Below are 19,760 nucleotides of genomic sequence, written 5' to 3'. Positions count from 1 at the left end.
TTCGTATGTGGAGCTATTTTATTCACTTTTATAGACTAATTTGTTCAAGTTTTAAAAATATCTTTTCACTAGGTAGAACAAATTGTTCACCATTAAGGATATTTTTTCACAAAATTGATGCGTAGAATTACTTGTTCGTGTGTGGAGCTATTTTGTTCACTTTTGTAGACTAATTTGTTTCACTTTATAGACTAAATTGTTTGCCTCTAAGAGTAATTTGTTCGAGATGTGGACATATTTATTCTCAATGTAGAATAATTTGTTCGCGCTGCTAAATTATTGTGTTCATTTTATAAACTAATTTTGTTAACGACATTTAACTATCTGATCGCTTTGTAGAGTAATTTGTTGCATTGTGGACTCATTTGTTTGTAATTGTGGACTCAATTATTCATTTTAAAAAGTATAGTTTGTTCACTATATAGTCTATTTTTGTTTATGGATTTATTTCTTCTTTTCTAGAATAATTTGTTTTGATATTTGGTCGACCAGGCTTAACTATTGCTAGTAGGCTAATATTTTTAAGCAGAGAGGATGTAGCCGGCAGAATTATTTTTTCAGCCGGCGACACACCTAACGACGGAAAAATAAGATAAGAGAGATCTGAGTTGGACTGACATGCTGAATGATGAGTCGTGACTAGGCCAATATTGCTGTTTTGATTACCCGTGGGAGCAGCTCCTTGCTTGCCGGCCGATCATATCAACGAGGCCCAAATCGGTCCACACCTGTTCAGCAGACCGGCCCACCCGTGGCCTGGTTCCCACGCGCGCTGTGGGCGGCCTGCAGCTGATGTCTCGTGATTTTGTCGCCAAAGCGATAACCAACCCCACCCGACTATATTCGCGTGCTACAAAATTGTCTTGTGTGGTTTGAAAGTTATCTCGGACAGGTGCCGCACTTTGTATACTATACCTAAAGTATACTCTATTATTTATTTTAAATTGTAGATTGTTTTGATAAACCAACATTCAACGGACCAACCGTCGCAGATAAGCCCTGATGGTCTGCCATCTCTAATGTTGACCTTCTCTGACACTGTATCCCTAACAGCTCATGTAATCTTCTGGGAATGTCAGATCTAGTTACACGGGACTACTTCTCTTAGGATATGGGATAGGATATGGCCTGCGCCCTACATCTGTTGTAACTACTCGTAGTACAGTAGGACTACTTATACAGTAGTGAAACTAGTCGGACACGGTAGGAAACTACCCGACAAATACTCGGGTAGGAGACTATATAAGGGCAGACAGGTACCCCCACGGGGATAATTATCATCAAAGGCAATATAAACCACACAGGACGTAAGGTATTACGCTCTCAGCGGCCCGAACTTGTCTAAACCCTGCGTTCTTTTGCACATTCGAATTCCTGATCTCGGCGACACCCTACCTACAAACTCATCACCTCGGGGGTATCCCTCGGTGGGCGTGGCGGTAAAACATCGACAGCTGACGCGCTAGGCAAGGGTGTTCATCGAGCATCCACCGGAGAATTCGATAGCATCTTTTAATTTCACCAGCGCCGTGCTTGACGAGGGCACAACTTTCAGCGTTGATGTGGTGGTTAAACCCAGTCTCCGAGTCCTTTTTGGAACCGGCTTGAAGGTGTAGTACTGCGCGGGGAGTACTCTTCGTTGGAATCTGAGTAGATGTTGAAAACGGGGGCTCCCCAGCAAGATGGTGCCCATATTCTTGATCTTGAGCAGCAGATCCAAATTCTCCTCCAAGTCGGAGAGGGATTTAGATTTTGTGGTCTTTTCAGATCGGTTTGAATCCGATCCGATTAGATCTGGTGCGTCACGAGTGGAAGTCGTGTTGAAAACGGACGTCTTTTTGATCTGCTAGCCAGATAGGAAAGCAACGGATCGTCGAGGTTGTCGATGAACTCGTCGATATCAGTTGATGAAAAGGCATCCGGCTCCGATACTTGATGGAGATGGAGATGGAGTTGGTGTGCAAGGCGAGTTCTGCCCGCCCGGGCGGCGAGAACGTACCCTCCTAACAACTTGGTACTACACTTCAACTTTATGGATCGATCCGGTTCCTCCGCCGGTACGCTCAAGACTGCGAGAAGAGCGGTGCTGCCTGTGATACAGCTGCAAGGTATAGCCGATGGATGGAGCATGAGCTAGCACGCACATGCGCGCACACATGCATGCAGCAGACCGGCCCGCCTCTCTCTCGACCGAGAGCAGCAGCGTGAATTTGACCCCGGCCCAAAGGAAGTGAAAAAAAGAGCAGCAGCGAGTACATACACTTTTGCTGAATTACTCAGCAGGTAGTCAGTCCTCACACAGTCGATCACATTGCCGGCGCCGGTGCCGATAGGGGGCCGATCATGTGGATCATATCGGATCGTCGATCGGCAATGCTTGCTGATCGATCTCGGAGCGGTCAAATGACTCGACGGCTGCAAGCGGACCAGGGAAGGCCGGGCCATCTGCGCTCTGGTTTGGGGGCAACGATGCGTGCAGCACACCGCAGCCTTTTCATTAACCTGCCCCGGCCCTTCACGCATCGGTGCAGCCACTGTAGCTAGCGGCCGGCTAAGCCGGAGTGAGCCGGCCAGCAGAGCATGCATGCACTAGGGTGCAGCCTACACCTGGAATTGTTCACGAGCGATCAGAATTCTGAGTGCGCATGTCCAGCCCTCGACGTTTGATTTGTTTATTGAGAATACGAGGGTGCAGTCTGCAGTGGATCGCACGTACGTGTGTGTCATCTCCGCAGCAACGGAGGGACGGGGGCCCGGCCATGGGGGTACATGCTATGTGCTCTCTTCTGCTTGGTCGCATTCATTAGCTCAACTAGCTCAGCCTGGATTAGCTATATATATGTATATACCACGCCCCTATTGATCTCCCTATCTCCTTCTACTGTGGCACTCTCCCATGCAAGGTAGTTACACTTACGCCACGCCGCCTATGGAGAGAGATGACGGCCGCCACACCAAGCTGCAGCAGTTACCGCACAGCAGCAGCTTCAGCACGGCCGCCTTCGCATGGCCGCCGCCACAGGTAAGGAGGTCGTCCTCGTCGTCCCACACCTGCGAGTACTGCAAGAGGGAGTTCAGGTCAGCACAAGGGCTGGGAGGTCACATGAACGTCCACAGGCTGGACAGGGCCAGGCTGATCCACCACCAGTGCTCGTCACACCGTCCTGCGGCTCTTGCTCCCCCTCCAAACCCTAACCCTAGTAGCACAGTTCTTGACCTCTTGGGCTCAGGGTGTCCCTGCTGTCGTCGCGCGCACGGCGCTGCTGCCAGCAATGGAGGTTCGGCCGTTCCAGCGGTGAAGCTGGGCATCTGCCGTTTCTCCTCGGCATTGTTCGCCACGACGACACAGGAATTCGAGGTGAAGAACTTGGAGTTGAGGAGGGGAGCCTGCAGCCATGGCGATGGCACCGAAGAGATTCTGGATCTTGAGCTTAGAATTGGCTACTCCTGATGAGACGGAGAGGCGGGTGCTGGTGGAAGAGTGTGGTTACGTGTGGCATGACGGCGTGGCTTTGTATCATATCCTGATGATCTTTGTTAAGCTCTTCCTGCTAATTGTACCTTTCTTCTGCCTTATTTATATTTGGTGTGCATGTTCGTTATGTTAATTTGAGAAGGATCAGTCGATCAGAAAAGGGATTGTATAATATTCCCTCCGTCCTAAATTATTAGTCGTTTTAGATTTTTTTAGACAGGTTTTGCTATGCACACTACTACGAAAAAGGTTTTCAGGGGCGAACCTGCCCCCACTTCTCGCAGCTAAAAATAGATGTTTGCAAGTGCGCATCTAGACACAATATATATGTACATGCATAGCAAAAACTATGTATCTAAAACTATGTATCTGAAAAAACTAAAACGACTAATAATTTCGGAATAATTTCGGACGGAATGAGTAATTTCAAACATTTTTTGTTGTTTTCATAATATATGGTATCATAATTCATTTATATTTTTCAAAGATAATTATAGACCTACCCCTATTTTTTACTAGGTCAATTTTCCCGTTGCAGCAAGATCTTCATAAAAAGTGAGCTCCTAATGCAAATGGAGATTTTGGGATAATAAGCAGAACTAAGTACACATATATTGTTGATTGCAATGCATGTAATAAGTGCTTTGTGACCTACTTGAGGAGATTGATTGACCTACCCTATGGCTTCCATTTTTGTGCTGTCATGTGGATCTTAATGTTTGCATTTTCAACAAGGGGGAGAAGTTGCATATATTGCATTGAAAAGGAGGATTCGGGGGAATGCACATTTTGATGGGGGAGTTGCATTTCATATCTTTTGTGCTTTTGCCTTTTACTACTTCTTGAGGAATCAGCGCTGCTTGCTTTGAGCTTTTCTTTGCATGATCATGTTGATTACCATGAATTTGTATCGTGTGTTATCAATGCACTCATCATATGTAAGGGACATGATGAAGAAATTAAGAAAAAACAATTGAATTAAATGCAAAAAAATCAAGTGCAAAAAATGAGCTGGTTATACTCCTCTTCTCTAGATCTAAGCAAAACAATGGAATCAAATGCACAAAAATCGAGCACTCTTTGGGTGATGAGTGCCCCCGCTCTAGGTTGTGGGCCTGCCAGCACATGCGAGCCGCTCTAGGGCCCCGTTTACATCGCTTCCAAATGTTATAATTTTTACACTCTTTCTCCATCATATCAATTTTGGGACACATGCATGGAGCAGTAAATGTATGTAAAAAAAATAACTAATTGCACAGTTTAATTGTACATCACGAGACGAATCTTTTAAGCCTAGTTAGACCATGATTAGATAAAATTTGTCAAATACAAACGAAAACGCTACAGTAGCAAAAAGTTCCAAATGTTATACAAATTTGCAATCTAAACGTGGCCTAGGTTGGATGGCGTCCGGTCCGATGACATTAAATACGACGGACAAGAGATGGGAGCCGTGGATCAGGCACACCATCATCACCACCATTCCATTGCCGCCCGTCACATTGGGATAGGGTACGTCTCAACTTGGCTAGGCAAGCATTAGCCCCCACTACCAAAATTGGAAGGGCTTTGGCGGCCAAAAACCGCCATCGAAAGCACCAAAACCGTGACCGGCCCCCAAGCAAAATCCACCAAGAATAGAGCACAAGATTACCTTGGCAGCTGGCCAAAATCCACCAAGAATAGAGCACAAGATTACCTTGGCAGCTGGCCCCCAGGAATAATTTTCTTGACGGCGTGACCGCCAAGATTCTAATATTGGCAAACTTTCCTATGCGCCAAAAAAATATTCTAACCGCCAAGTAAATAAGCTAAGTAAATAAATTTCCTTACCGGTCATCAACCGCCAAGTAATATACATTCCTTGACGGCCCTCAACCGCCAAAGTAATAGACATTCCTTGGCAGCCCTCAACCGCCAAGGTAATATGTTTCCTTGGCAGCTCATAACCACAAGGAAATTGTGATTCCTGGCTGCCGACCGCCAAGGAAAAACACATGCAGCCAACGAAAAAAATGCTCGCAATAATCAATAAACTCAATTCATTCATATCACTGTATGGCTCTCCTCAAAAAAAAAAAAAATCACTGCATGGCAACAATAACCAATCCATCAATTCGATACATTGTTTTTAAAACTGAATTCGATACATTGTTTATTTCAATATTCCAACAATGTCAATTTCTAAAGCATCTAACTGGAGATTGGATAAGCATTTGAGCAATTGACAATCTTACTGCTCACAAGAGTGTCAAAAATCCTCCACAATGGAACTTACATGTCCTCCACAATGGAACTTACATGTCCTTTACTGGCATATTTGTATATCCGATTGCCGAAGTGTGTGCCCAAAATTACACAAAGTTTCCACCTTAAACTTGCATGATGCTACCCGAATAAGAACAGTAGTAGTATTCTTGCCTGTGTCATGGTGGCTACCTGCAATGAAAGTTTTAATCAGATGAAATCAGACCCTGTAGAAAGAATGTTAAAGGATAGAAATACAAATGTTTGATCCACTACTAACTAATAATATAGACTGAAGAATTATTTTCTTAAATGGAAAGACACATGGATGATAAATTGGTTCTGAACAGTGGTATTGTTTCCTTAATAATAAAAAAACTATGAGATCAATGCACCAATGTAACACCTGTGTGCATGATGCATGAATGAATTGATGTGATGAACGAATCTTATCCAAATCTGCTTTATGCAAAGGATGCAATTTGGTATAACTGCAGGCTGATCAGATTGAATTCCATAATCACACCCATAAAACAAGCATTACTATATAAATGCAGGTGTAGCCCATACCACCAGTTTCAAAATATACTGCCCCTATCTAGAAACAAGAGATTAACATAACTTATCTCTTAGTTCAGCATATATTTTAGTCAAAATCTCCACCCCCCCCCTAGATTATTTAGTCAGGAAGGCAGTATATATTTATAGGATAAAGTCACGGGATTAATCATCTAGAGACAGAAACGAAGACATCAGGTATCTCTCAAAGATGAGCCTTTTCTACGGTCCTCGATCTCTATGCTACTACCAAGGGAACACATGAACTAATAAGGTTTGCCCAACTACTAAGAACTTGGGCTACGTGGAACAAAAAGGAATCGGAAACCTGTTCTACTGTGACTCGCTTCTTCTAGCCACCGACGCTTCTTGTCTTCTTGGGATATCAGTACCAAAAGGAGCATAAGCACATAGATCTATCCCATGCACTCTCACCATTAGTTAATTATATTAACTAGCTAGCGTAGCTTGATTCAAGGACGGCAAAAGGGAGGAGAGGGAGGAAACTGACCGCCTAGTCCTTGCTGGAATCACGGCCGCGCACGGGGCCTGCGCGCTGTACCTGGCGTGCCGCGACTACGCGCCCATCACTGCAGGCACAGAGGCAGCGGAGGACCTCGGCAGCCCCGACCTGGGGCCATCCAGTTCCCCGCTGGACCTCCGCGCTCACCGGACCTCTGGACACGATGCTACTGCGTGCTTAACACAGATCCACCGCGCTGGAAGCGACGGCGGAGTGGCGCCACATCAGAGGTCCTCAGCTGCTGCTGCGCGAGATTTGGGGGGAGATGGCGTGGGGGCAGAGAGCAGGTCCCGTCCTCGCGTCGCACACAGGTGCGGCCTCGGCCAAGCCTGGCTTGATTGCCATCACGCCTTCGCCCTCTCTCTCTCTCTCTCTCTCTCTCTCTCTCGTGCAGCGGCCGGCGGCAGTGAACAGAGAATGAGGAGAAGTAGCTAGGGTTTTGGTGGCAGTCAGCAGATAGATTTTACACAACGTGAGTGCGACGCGAGCCGTTGGATCAAAAATGGAAGGGTAAGAAGAGTTGGGCCGTGCAGGCCGTGCGGACGCGCGCCGAGAAAACGGCCCAAGCGTAGGTTCTTTTGCCTTTTCAAAAAAAATTACAAATCTTATTATTACTCAAGCGGAAATACAATTAAATTCTTAAAAGGATATATTGTTGCATAAAAATTATAATTATATTAATTTTATGAGTAAAAATACTATATTAAGGTTTTAATAAATTTTCATGCAAAAAAGATAAATTTAACTACTGAACAACTTGAACCTTGCTAGTGATTTGAGAGTCCATATATACATGTGCGTTAAAATGAATACCAAACGAAGCAAATGATTTTTAATTTGATTTTCTTTTTGAAACTTTTTTCAGAGATGTTATAAGGCTGTATATTGGTGCCCAACCAAATTTTAGAATTTTCCAACATAACTAGGATGTGACTAAGAAAAATAGATTGTAAAGTATAGAAACATTTGGATTTTTCCTTCCAAATTTTCATGTGGTATTGAATAACCCCAACACAAGTAGTAATATGCTAGGTCATTTAGAATAACCCCAACACAATGAGCAATTTGCTTGTCCATTTTGAATATACATTAATTTTGAAATTTACTTGACAACTTATAAAAATAATTAAGAATGCACCATTTTCTTAGCGGCCCAGCCAACTGCCAAGGTAACACAGCATTTTCTTGGCAGCTAACCGAAACAGCCAAGGAAACACATCGTTTTCTTGGCGGCTCGGCTAAACAGCCAGGAAAAATACTATTTTCTTGGTGGCTTGGCCTAACAGCCAAGGAAAAGCACCGTTTGCTTGGTGGCTCGGCGAAACGCAGCAAATCCGTTTTGGTGTAGTGCCCGTCATCCAATATCGGGCGGCGTAGACGGCTACGGATCGCCTAACCATAGGTGACGATATTAGGGGTGAGGAGAAACCAATATCCAGAGCGTTATTCCTACTTCTCTCCCTGTTTTACTTATTAGTTGGACGTGATGCTTCTAGTTTCTCGAGTTTCTCTTGTTAGAGCCCATTTTGATATAAAGAATAATCGGGAGTAATAGGTTGTTTCTTACCATCGTGAGTGATATATTTCTGTTACAACAGGATCTTGGGTAGCCGGGATAGATAGGCCGGTCGTGATGTTGATTTATTGAGTAGTAGTGCAGGAGGAAATGCCCTTATCATCTAACAAGTAGTCAAGATGCTCTCATATGGCTTGCTTAACCATGTAACTGTTGACGGAAGATGCATGCATGCATGTCACCAGGATTTTCAATAGATTATTAGTTGTCCAAAATATCAAGAGTACCCTCTGTGTGTACAGGCTGTTTCTATACAGAGCGTGCACATAATTGTTGCTACATTTTAAAGCCAGCGCGTGATATATACTACCAGGATTTTTAGTATAGTAAATCCTTCAGTTTGAGTTGTTGTTGATGGCAACGAAGCAGCTAGTGAGTAGGAGCATCTCTCGTGCTCAGCGTCATCAGAGAGATGCATCCAAATGCAAGTTAATTACTCCATTATTGTCTACCCAATAATTTAAATATTGCCTGTAGATCTGCAGTTGTTCGCGCAGTCAATTTGCACTTCTTCAACCAATGAAATACCATCAGCTTGTGAAACTAGTGTTCGACACAAATCTCATCGTATCATTTTCAAGTCTTGAAACTCAAAATGAAAAATTAATTTTGCTCTTACGTTTGAAATGATTGACTTTTAAAATCGTCACTTATTTGTAACCGGAGGTGTGCTTAAAATACCAATTGGACTGCTTCTTTGTAACTTCAATTTGTGAGATATATAGTACCTTCTGCTAGCTGGCCTCCGATCCAAAAGATAGGAATCGAGCTAACATATGCAGCTAAAGTCAGCTATCGTGCATGGGATCGATAAATAATGATATATTATATATATATATATATAATGTTGTTTTTTCGATATATATGCCTCACATGATGTGATATCGTGAGCGCTGAGCAACGAGCGAGCGTGACTGATAATTAATTAACTTGTTATCACTTCCCACGGAACTGCGATCACCCGATGCCTTCTGGGCCTCTGCACTCGGCGAGCTCAAACCCCGGCAGCGACCTCATCGATGCACGAGTGATTCTTCTTATCGATTGATCCATCTTCCAAGCAAGCTAACTGCTAGCCAGCTCAGCTGCCGCTTTAGCAATGGCTTCCAATGCCACCCTCATGGTGATAGATTTTTCGATCGTGGGGCAGATAACCACAGACCCAAAATCCACACCCCGCGCGACTGGATAAACCTTTCGCGCACAACAGGGAATCATAGATAATATACAAGTCCTACATGAGGGTCGTATCATAGCTTTTTCCACAGTTAACGGTGAAAACTTTTCTTTTTTTTCTTTTCAAAACACATTACAAATGCAGACGTCCACATGCACGCACGCACACTCATTCCTATAAATACTGCACATAACCTACTCCTATATGCACTTTCGACATATAGCGAAAACTTTTCAGGCAAATGGTAGGAAGAGACACTAAGTATAGAAATAGTTGGTGCTGGTGCCTCTCATTTTACGTCGCTGGCGGTTGGTTGTGGCCACCGCCAGCACAATTGGGCAGGTGGCTGGCAGCTTACAGACTGCCAACACTGATGCATATGTGCTGGCAGGCCACTTAAGCAATCGCCTGCACTAATGTGCACCATTTTCGCCGGCGGGGACTTAACTAACCGCTAGCATAAATAGCATAGTATATAGCAGTTCGCGCTATCTTCCTCCTCCAGCCCGCCTTCCATTCTTACCTGAGAGGAGCTCGTAGCCAGGTAGAAAAAGGAGACATACATGAGGGGAGATTTTCTTGGAGGAATGGACTCTATTAGGTGAGTTTATACCAGTCACCTTTATTTTGTGAGTTTATACCAGTCACCTTTATTTTGTAAGTTTCTCTCAAGATGAACATGAGGAAAATTAATTAGGGTCGGATTTTTTCATGAGAGAACTCCCATGGTGGTTGTCCCTATATTCATGTAAATGTAGCTCAATTTATTGTCGATTTTCTCTTCAATGGAGAAGGGCTAGTGCCCACCTTATTATCTAGCATCAATTTATAACTTTTTAACAAAATTTTATGGGGAATGGAGGATTTCCATCCATAGTAGAAGAGAGAGGGATGGAGAGAGAGGAACAATGATCTAGTTTGTTGTAGTTAAATAATTTGATGAAGCATTGCTGTAGTTAAATAATTTGCATTCTATAAATAAATAACAATAATGTTAGCAATTATAGAAATTTTGAAAACAAACTAAATTGCATTCTATAACTACATGACATTAGTTTTAGGAATATTAGGAATTTTAAAATACACTAAATTGCATTATATAACTAAATAGCAATAAAAAAAAGAAAGGCAAAGAGGTGGCGGCGTTCACCTCCGGCACACATGTTGAAGTCCGGCGGCGCATGATTGGACGCGTCCTGGCGAGCGGAGGGCGATGTGGTGGCGCGGCGGGAGTGGTGTCACGTGGCAAGAGCTCGTGGCCACAGCTAGGCATGGGCGGCGGCGGCGGCGTGCACGTGAGCGAGGTGAGCGGGCAACGGCGCGGCGAGCACGAAGACCAGGAGCGGCGCCTGCAATGAGGGCGGGGGCGGCGAGGCGGCATGGAAAGCGGCCGCGGCAGCGCAGAAATATGGCAGCCTGCCGGCATAGTAGATGAAAACACCGGGACTTAGAAAAATTTTGAAGCCTGGAACGACTTTTATGTCAGGCGTGTATTTGTGCTAGCGGATGCTCATGTCGCCTGCCAGCAAAAATGTTTTAAAAAAAGGGTGTGCCCGGTTGCTCGAACTCGGTTGGCAGACTTAGAAACAAACCACCTCACCACTGCGCGGTTCAAATAAGTCTGTCTAGTCTTGAATAGTTATTCTATTTGATCTTATCTGGACAATTTGCGGTGGCGGATTTTCGTAAGGACCCGCAAATGCAAATAATTTTTTAAAAACACATTGGAAAATTATTTAATTCTTAGAAAATAGTAAATTAGTTCGAAAAAATTGAATCTCCAAATACAAGATATATATGTACTGTATTGGTTGTTAATAATACGTTCAAGTGCACTTCAATTCAAAGACAAGAGATGGAGTCTAAATCTCAAAGTTTTCGATAACCTTTATCAAACTTTTTTTTAGAGACGTGTCCTTTTAGTAAGCATGTATGCTTATCTATTTCAAAATGGACTGATTATTTTTTTATATGTTCATTGGCCTATTAAATTAACCCATGCAAAGTTATTGCCTTTTTCAACAATGACAAGATTTTATTTTATTATTTCCATTGGACATCTAAAGATTAACTTGATTTATCTTAAAATTTCTCTTTACATTTTCCTTCCTTTTTGGTATAGAAACTATATTGGAACTAGGTAACAAAAATATGATTTTTTTATATTTTTTGCTCTAAATAATAAGACACATTTAGTTTAAATATGAATGCAAATCAATATTACCGAAACATAATTTAATCTCTATAAAACAATAGATGAACTTCAAAAATTATTAATAATTCTGTACAATAAATTTATATAATATCTTACTTTTATAAAATGTTTGTACTCATAAAACAGTATTTTTGGTTAAACTTCTGTCTTATAAACTACTTATCTCCAAAAATAAAAAAAATGCTTTGCCCTAGCAGGCCACTTAAGACGCCCGCCAACACAGATGCATGGTAGCGTCTTGGAGGAGTATTTGTGATGGCGGATGCTTATATCATCCGCCTGCACAAATGGCTCCTAGCATCCCATATTAGAGGAGGAGCATTTGTGCTGGCGGGTGCTTATGTCGCCCGCCAACATAAACCTTTCTATATAATGGCGGGTCATGCCCGAAATTTCTCCAACTCCTAGCGGGCGACGAAGCAACACCGCCAGGCTGCCAAAATTTTCCATCGCTGTCGGCCGCGCCTCTTGCCGTGCCCACCTGCTCCGCCGTGCCCCTCGCCGTGCCCACCTGCTCCGCCGCACCCTTCCCACCGCCCACTCCGACCAGCGTGATCCCGCCCGCGGCAACGCCGTGCTCCGACCCCGGAGGCCTCGAGGAGCCCGCCGGCCACCTGCTCCGTCGATGGCGGCTGCATCCACCGTGCATTGAGGAGCCACGCCGCCTCCCCCGCCATGCACGACAAGGACCCGCGCACCCCCGTGGAGCCGCCTCCCTGCGCCGTGCCTCGAGAAGCTGCCTCCTAGAGCCTCCCGCTCTGAGGCTCCGCCACCGCGCCGCCTACCGGCCTTCTGCCCTACCATGCACGCCGGCGCGGGCAAGTTTTATTTTTGTATTGGTTAATCAAATTCTAAATTGCATTGTACAATACAAATTTTAGGAATATTGGAATGTTTTATGATAATTATAGGAATATAGCAATATAAAGACTTAGATATTTTAGCAATATAGAAATTTTGATGTGTTATTTGCAAATTTGTTAGGACAATCTTAGGAATATAGAAATTTTATGGTTGTTCTATCTTAAATTTAGCAATATAGGAATTTAGAGATTTTAGCAATATAGAATATAGGAATATAGAAATTTTAGCAATATCGGAGTTTAGAAATTATATTAATTATGAAAATCATTTGGTGCACATGGGCACGTGCCCACTCTGGCGCCGCTTGCATCTGTTAACGGAAAAGAGAGTATGTGTGGGTGTCAGGACTAATAAAAATCTTTCTATCCAGTTGCCTGTTCATCTCCATCTTCCCCCCGCGCGTGCGCTCTCTCTCTCTCACCAACATGAATCCAAAAGGAAAAATAAATGAATAAATCTACCAATCAACACTAAGAAGAAAAGAATCAGCACAATCTGATAACAAACAATCCGAAAAAAACAACATAGTAATTTTATAAAACATTTTTGCATATTTGGCTCATTATTTATCCCTATACATAAGCTAGACCTAGAACAGGAGACAAAAGAGAGAAGCAGCAGCAAAAGTTCCTCATGATTCTCAGAACTTTGACTTCTGATACATTAAACCTAGATGGTTCTTCACTCCAATGCAATTTGGAATCAGCAGAAAAACAATATTTCAAACTGAAACAACAAATGTCCAGATTGATTGAAAACTTTTATCCATGGCAACATTTACATGAGAAAATCAATCCAAATATCAAATCATTTTAGACAGAATTTCCGGTCGTCCTCTTTCCATTCCAATCTTGTTGATGAATCTTTGTAAAAACAAAACTGACAACAACAAAGAAAAAAAAATCCATGCATCTTTGCATCTATCTGACAAAAATATAACTTGTCAATAAGAAAAGTGTTCAGAAAATATCATTTGTGATTGATGACAATAAGAAAAAGGATTCAGAAAACATCATTTGTCAATAAGAAAAAGTGTTCAGAAAACATCACTTGTGATTGATGACAATTGAATAAGACATGACATACATTTTGTGGGAAAATTTCATCTTATGTTTGGAGCATGAATCATTCTAACCGAGAATCAAGAAGAAACAAGAATGAAAACAGACTATCTGACAATAAAAACACAATTTGAAACTTGGAGTTCAGAATCTGATAATAAACAATGACAAAAGGACAACAATTCTGTGTCTGTCCATAATGCTTATGAGACCAAAATATGCATCAACAAAAAAACTGAAGGAGAGGATAAGAAACTTAGATGGTGCACATTCGGATGCACGGCCCCCTTGTCGCGCTTGTGCTGGCACGTATCAGCACCGCAGCTCCTGCTGCAAGAGAGCGCGTGCTGCTACTAATTGCCGGCAATGGATGTTCTGAAGCGCGAGCTGCAGTGGAAGCGCCAACTCCTGGACGCTGACTTCAGCGGCCGCTGAAAGTGCATCTAGGCCTAATGACCTATTTTGATGATTAATAACAACCTAAATGAGTATGTAATGTTTCAATTGAGTATAATGAGTAGGGGTCAAAGAAACCAAAAAGGAGAAAAGAAAAGAAGTGAATCTCGATGATTATTCAAATTTGGAGAATGGTACCAGATCAAGAAAAGTGTTGCAAGCGGAGAAAATTCTTTGTTTTATGTTTTCTTGAGTTTAGGTATACCGTACTATCAAGGGAATGTGGAAAGTGTGTGGAAAATCACCAATAAATCAAATCCAGAGTGTAAACCTTGATGCAATTTATGCAAATCCGAGGGCTCCTGGCGGACAGTCCGCCAGGTCACAGAAAATCAGCATAACGGCTAGTTTTTTGTGAGGCAATATATATACCCCACGACCCCCAAATGAAAGAAACTCTTGCCTAACCAGTTAAACCGAGTCTCAAGCACATTCTAAGCACTCCAAAGCTCCCCAAAGTGAAATCCTAGCTTCCCCACTCCAAATCTTTGGTCTAGGGTTGGGTTTGAGCAAGATCCAAGTAAGATTCGAGTTCATCCCAAGAGATTCACCTCTCTTGGGCATCTCTTGGCACTCTCCATCGCTTTCCACATCTATTACTCTTGGAGCTTGGCTCCTAGACAGTTAGAAGTGCTCAAGAACAACCAACTCGTGGTGTGGTTAGATTGAGAAGTTTGTATTACCCCTTGTGGCTAGTAAAGAGCTCAAGTTTGACCTTTGTGGTTGCTTGAGAGAGGAAAGGGTTGAGAGGAACCCGGTCCTTTGTGGACTCCTCAACGGGGACGTAGAATCCTTGTGTGGATTCGAACCTCGGGTGAAAATCTTGTGTTTCTTGTGCTTGATTACCTTACTTCATTCTTGTGTTTTTGTTATACTTACCAACATCTAGTATTCTTGCCCGATCTACTTGTGTACTTACTTTGAGCGAGATTGCTTCCGCATTTAGTGTTCCTCACTTGTATTAGTCTTTCTATTCAAGTAGATTTTGGTATACAAGTTTTATCTTTCGAAAGATTGCATTCCATTCCCGAGACCTCCCAGCGGACGTTGGAAGTGCCCAGCGGACACTCCCAGCGAACAGTCCGCCAGGCAGCCTCAGACTGAGTTTTTGTGTGCAGGTTTTAAGCGACAATCGCCTATTCACCCCCCTCTAGGCGTACTTTCAGCCGCAAGATCCTCCGACGCGCCGAGATCAAGGCACCCTCCCCTCTAGGCATACTTTCAGCCGCAAGATCCTCCGACGCGCTGAGATCAAGGCACGCGAGCTCGAACGCGTGCACGAGGCCGAGCGCCAGCTCCCCTCTAGAAGAAGCTCCGGGATTCCCACCCAGGAGCATCCTCGCCAACCGGTTCCTCACCCGGCTCCTCGCCCACCTCCGCTACAACCGACGCGTCGCCTGCGGAGAACGGCTCTAGCAGCCAGGCGGAGCCGGTCCCGAGGGACGAGGTCATCCGGCGCGTGCTGTGGCAGCCGGCCACGCTCTTCGGCGAGGACGACGCTGCGCACCTGCGCCGCCTCCACAACATGCTTGAGGACCCCACAGCGTAGCAGGAGGCGAGGGAGGGAGGAGGAGAGGGGAAAGGGTCGTGGTTGGCCCCAGTGTGGGTCCCAATTGATCACATGGGGCAGCACCAACAACCACGCCGTGAGTCAGGCTTGTCTGCGAGCGGCGTGGCCGTTAGCTTTTGCAGAAGAATCCCCATCGCGTAGTGTTCATCGGAAGGATAAGTGCTGCCGGTTGAAAAAAAAATCCACTCTGTTTAATTATAGGAATATAGAAATTTTATGTTTTTGGGTTTGTGCTTAATAGCAACGGGGAACAACAAAAACGTAGAAGATCAAGACGTCGACCACCGGTCATTGTCCTCATCCTCGGATTCGTCCGAGGATAGCAGATGAGATCCATATGATCCCACTCGAGGGTGCCCTAATAAGTTTCCGACCGACGCGTGAGAGGCAAGAAGAAGAAGGTGGGAGATGAGAAAGTTTCCTACCTGGAGCATGAGAGCAATGAAGTTGGGTGTTCGATCGATCATGACGAAAACCTCAAAGAAATGTTTTGGTATGTTGGCGAGTCCGATCCTCGTTGAATCTGATGACTTGCATCCGTGTGGTGTTTGTAAGTACTTCACCATATGTTCTTCTAATCCTTCCATCTTACAACCGAAATAATGACTTGCACCTTCCATAAAATATCCTGATAATGCATAATGCAATTTGAAGATGAAAGAAAGACGAACACGTACTCGGTTGCATACTGCAACCCTTAGATCATCGCCCAGTCTGAACATTGCTTTAGGCTTATTAAAGATGTTAGAGACCAAATTGAAGACGCAACAACTGATGAGGCCAAAGAAGAAATAAAAAAAGAAGCGCACAATAGGCGAAAGAATACGGTGCCGATATATATATATATATATATATATATATATATATATCATGGGTTATTAGGAAATGGAAGGATAAAAATTACATCATGTGTCCTTATGGTTTTAAGGTTTTTTTTGACCTATACGAACTATACTCCCTAAGTAAATACAGTATGAATCATATACCTTCATATTTTGCAGGATCACTGGATCTTAGTCATGATCCAACCGAAGCGGGACCTTACGGTGGTCTTGGACTCAGCCGACTACCCACATGAGAAATATACGGAGTTCATTGAAATCCTACATGAGTAAGTGACATTATTGCTTTTTATGCTTATTTACAGAAAATACATATAAAAGTTCTGAAGTTAACTTTTTATACTTGTTTTGAACAGCGTTTACCAGTTTAGCAAGCTTAACGGAGGCCCACATCTGCAAGGAAGACTTGATTATTTAAAAATAGTACATCACAAATAGGTTAGTGCCTATTTCCGTACATTATATTACTGTGTTACTAATAGCTAATTAATTACACATGGCAACACTTATATTTTATTTTATGTAGTGTCACAAACAACCTAAAGGACTATGCTTTATGGATACTATGTGTACGAATTCCTCAGGAATAATGAGCTCTACTGAATGAACCCCGAAGATGTAGGTTATTACTGTACCCATGTTTATATTCAGATTCTTCACTTTCCATATCTATACCCATGTAATCTAATTATTACTAATCTTTCTGTTCTCACTTTTTTGTTGCAGTTGCTGGAGATTCGAAGAGCCAACACATCCTTAACCAAAGATGATATTGATGACATTTGCGCCGAAATGTGCAGATTCATCCATCGTCAGATCTATCATGAGAGAGGATTGTACTATAGCGATGAAAACAAGTTGGCTGAAGACAAGTGTCGTCAACTTCGCAATTGGGATACTAGAACAGACCATAATGTATGTCATATATGTTCATGCTACATTGTAACGTGAAACACTAATGCATCATATCAGTTGTGTAATAGTTAATTATATTGTCGAATATATAATATTAATTTTCTATATGTATATATGTATGTATTAATATATAATATTAATTAATCAATTAATTATATACATAAGGAAATAAATACAACAACTGTATTTGCAAAGGTCGAAATACATTTGTCAAAATTGACGGAAAATTTAAATTTGAAAACTGGCGGGAACATTTGAGAATTCAAACCTGGCGTGGACAGCGGTGATTTCTGCCGGCGGGCATTGAGGTATTTGTGCTGCCGTTTCAGCAGTCGCCACTATAGACGTACCCTCGCCAGCACATATTGTTCTGTACTGGCGGTCAGGAACCGCAAGCACAAGTGCCGATTTGTGCTGGCAGAGAGTTCAGCCCGCCAGCATAAAGCCAATTTAGCCGCCAGCACAAACTATTTCTCTACTAGTGAGAAGTAAATATTAGGTTGGTCTAGTTATTTATACAGCTATCTATAATGTACAAATACAGGTCATTTGAGATATATGAAGCTACCTCTAACGGTGTCAACTCAGCTATATACACATCATCGTGTCTATGTGAAGTCAAGAGAAGTGGGGAACAACCATCTGCTATTCTCACGTAATAAGTCTCGCTATGAAAAAAAAAGAGGGCACAAAAGCCAATCTAATCATCATCGACCGCTGACTCTTTAGTATCTTTCTATACAAATGCAGCCATTAATCAAAAGCAACAAGAGATAATAAATTTGGAGGTAGTAGTCCGTTGGAGAAATTGACTTTATAGATATTACTTAGATGACATGTACAGGCTTTGAGTTAGAACTACCTCTAATCGTTCAGGGCGGCCTTAGAACTCATCTCATATTTATCTCTGTCGTACGTGCCGTGGTTAATTAAAATTTCCCCAACTAATCTACACACTTACCATATGAAAATTAGGAGGCCTCGAGATAGCCACAATTCCATGCGTGTGATGTTCGTTCGGTGTGGCAATGTTATTTGTGAGAAACGAGCAATTAAGACTAATTAATCACTTTGTTTACCTTTATTTCAACATACTATCCGGCGTCTGCTCCGGGCCTTGCTTCACCAACTGCAACCACGGCAGGCCATGAAGAAGAGACCAACTGATGGGCCGAGCCAGTAGTAGTTCTGTAGTACGTGAGCGTGCGCTGCATGCCTCCCACATGAGAGCTTCGAGTTGCTTAAGCATCCAACTGTTTCGTATTGTTGCTGCGTGGTGTTTGTTGCCTCTCCTAATTTTTGTTGTTCCTTACGATGGCTGTTTCGTCAGCTTGCGCTTTTGTTGTTCCTCCGATTCACGGTCGGATGATGTACGCTTGTCCTTGTGGGGTGTAGCGTTGTGTTTCCCTCTCATCTATCATGCCAAGTAACTGGTGGAATAAAAAGATTCCCTTGTTTTATTTTCACATCATCTCTCTGCTATCAAAATAATAGTACTCCCAGCTTTCAATACCCAAAAAATGATCTGTGCATGCACACGGTTAAACAATAAAGAAGTTAACCAAGATGGGTGAATAGGCACCTCGATGAGAGGCCGGTAATATCGCCCGTTAGATGCAAACGCCAAATTGACATACACTGCTGCATTGGTACACTACAGCAGAACACCTCATCAGTGTCGGTTGTAATCTGGCCCGGCACTATGCTTGAAGAGACCTATGGGGGCACACACACCTTGGCTTCTTCTAGGGTCGGGGAGGCCACCTAGCTAGAATGCCTCATCATGCCATGCAACGAGAGAAGTATATCACATAGCATTGGAAAAGTAAGGTAAAGGAAAAAGAAGAAGAAGTAGAAGTATACATTTGAGGCTACTTACAATCAGCCGTGGCTCTTTTATTTGTAGAGTAGGGAGTTCTTGCAAAATCATGTCAAATTATAACTCTTGTCTTCGACTCGATAAAATTGGATATCCTGGTTTCTAGAACAGGGATGATCCAGTTTCCTTGATCTACATCACTTCGGACACCGGACAATCCCAGTTTCGAAAAGTAGATGACCCAATGTTGCAACATGTCACTACCTTTCGATTACCACAACTTTTGCATCCAGAGTCCAAATCTGGAGCGTTTCGATTTGCCTCAATAAGGGCTTCATCCTAGTGCACTGAAACACGATTGAACCTCATTTTGTTCTAGTCCAAGTACTTATTTGTGCCTTCAATAAAATCGTGTTAAAAAATGTCTAAATATGATATGCTTACAATCTGCAAAATATGTAA

General features: G+C 43.0%; 1 long non-coding RNA gene across 1 annotated transcript; it reads right to left on the bottom strand.

Moving 5' to 3' along the window:
* Window positions 1-5,546: 5,546 nt before the first annotated feature.
* On the bottom strand, window positions 5,547-7,220 carry LOC112882057. The gene is made up of 2 exons (XR_003226588.1): window positions 6,792-7,220; window positions 5,547-5,914 (listed from the first exon to the last, which is right to left on the bottom strand). It is a non-coding gene; the product is annotated as an uncharacterized LOC112882057 (long non-coding RNA).
* Between the last annotated feature and the right edge of the window lie 12,540 nt (window positions 7,221-19,760).

The sequence above is a fragment of the Panicum hallii genome, chromosome 2 (assembly GCF_002211085.1).
Source record: "Panicum hallii strain FIL2 chromosome 2, PHallii_v3.1, whole genome shotgun sequence".
NCBI classification, from domain to species: Eukaryota; Viridiplantae; Streptophyta; class Magnoliopsida; order Poales; family Poaceae; genus Panicum; species Panicum hallii.
This window is presented reverse-complemented; position numbering and strand designations above follow the sequence as displayed.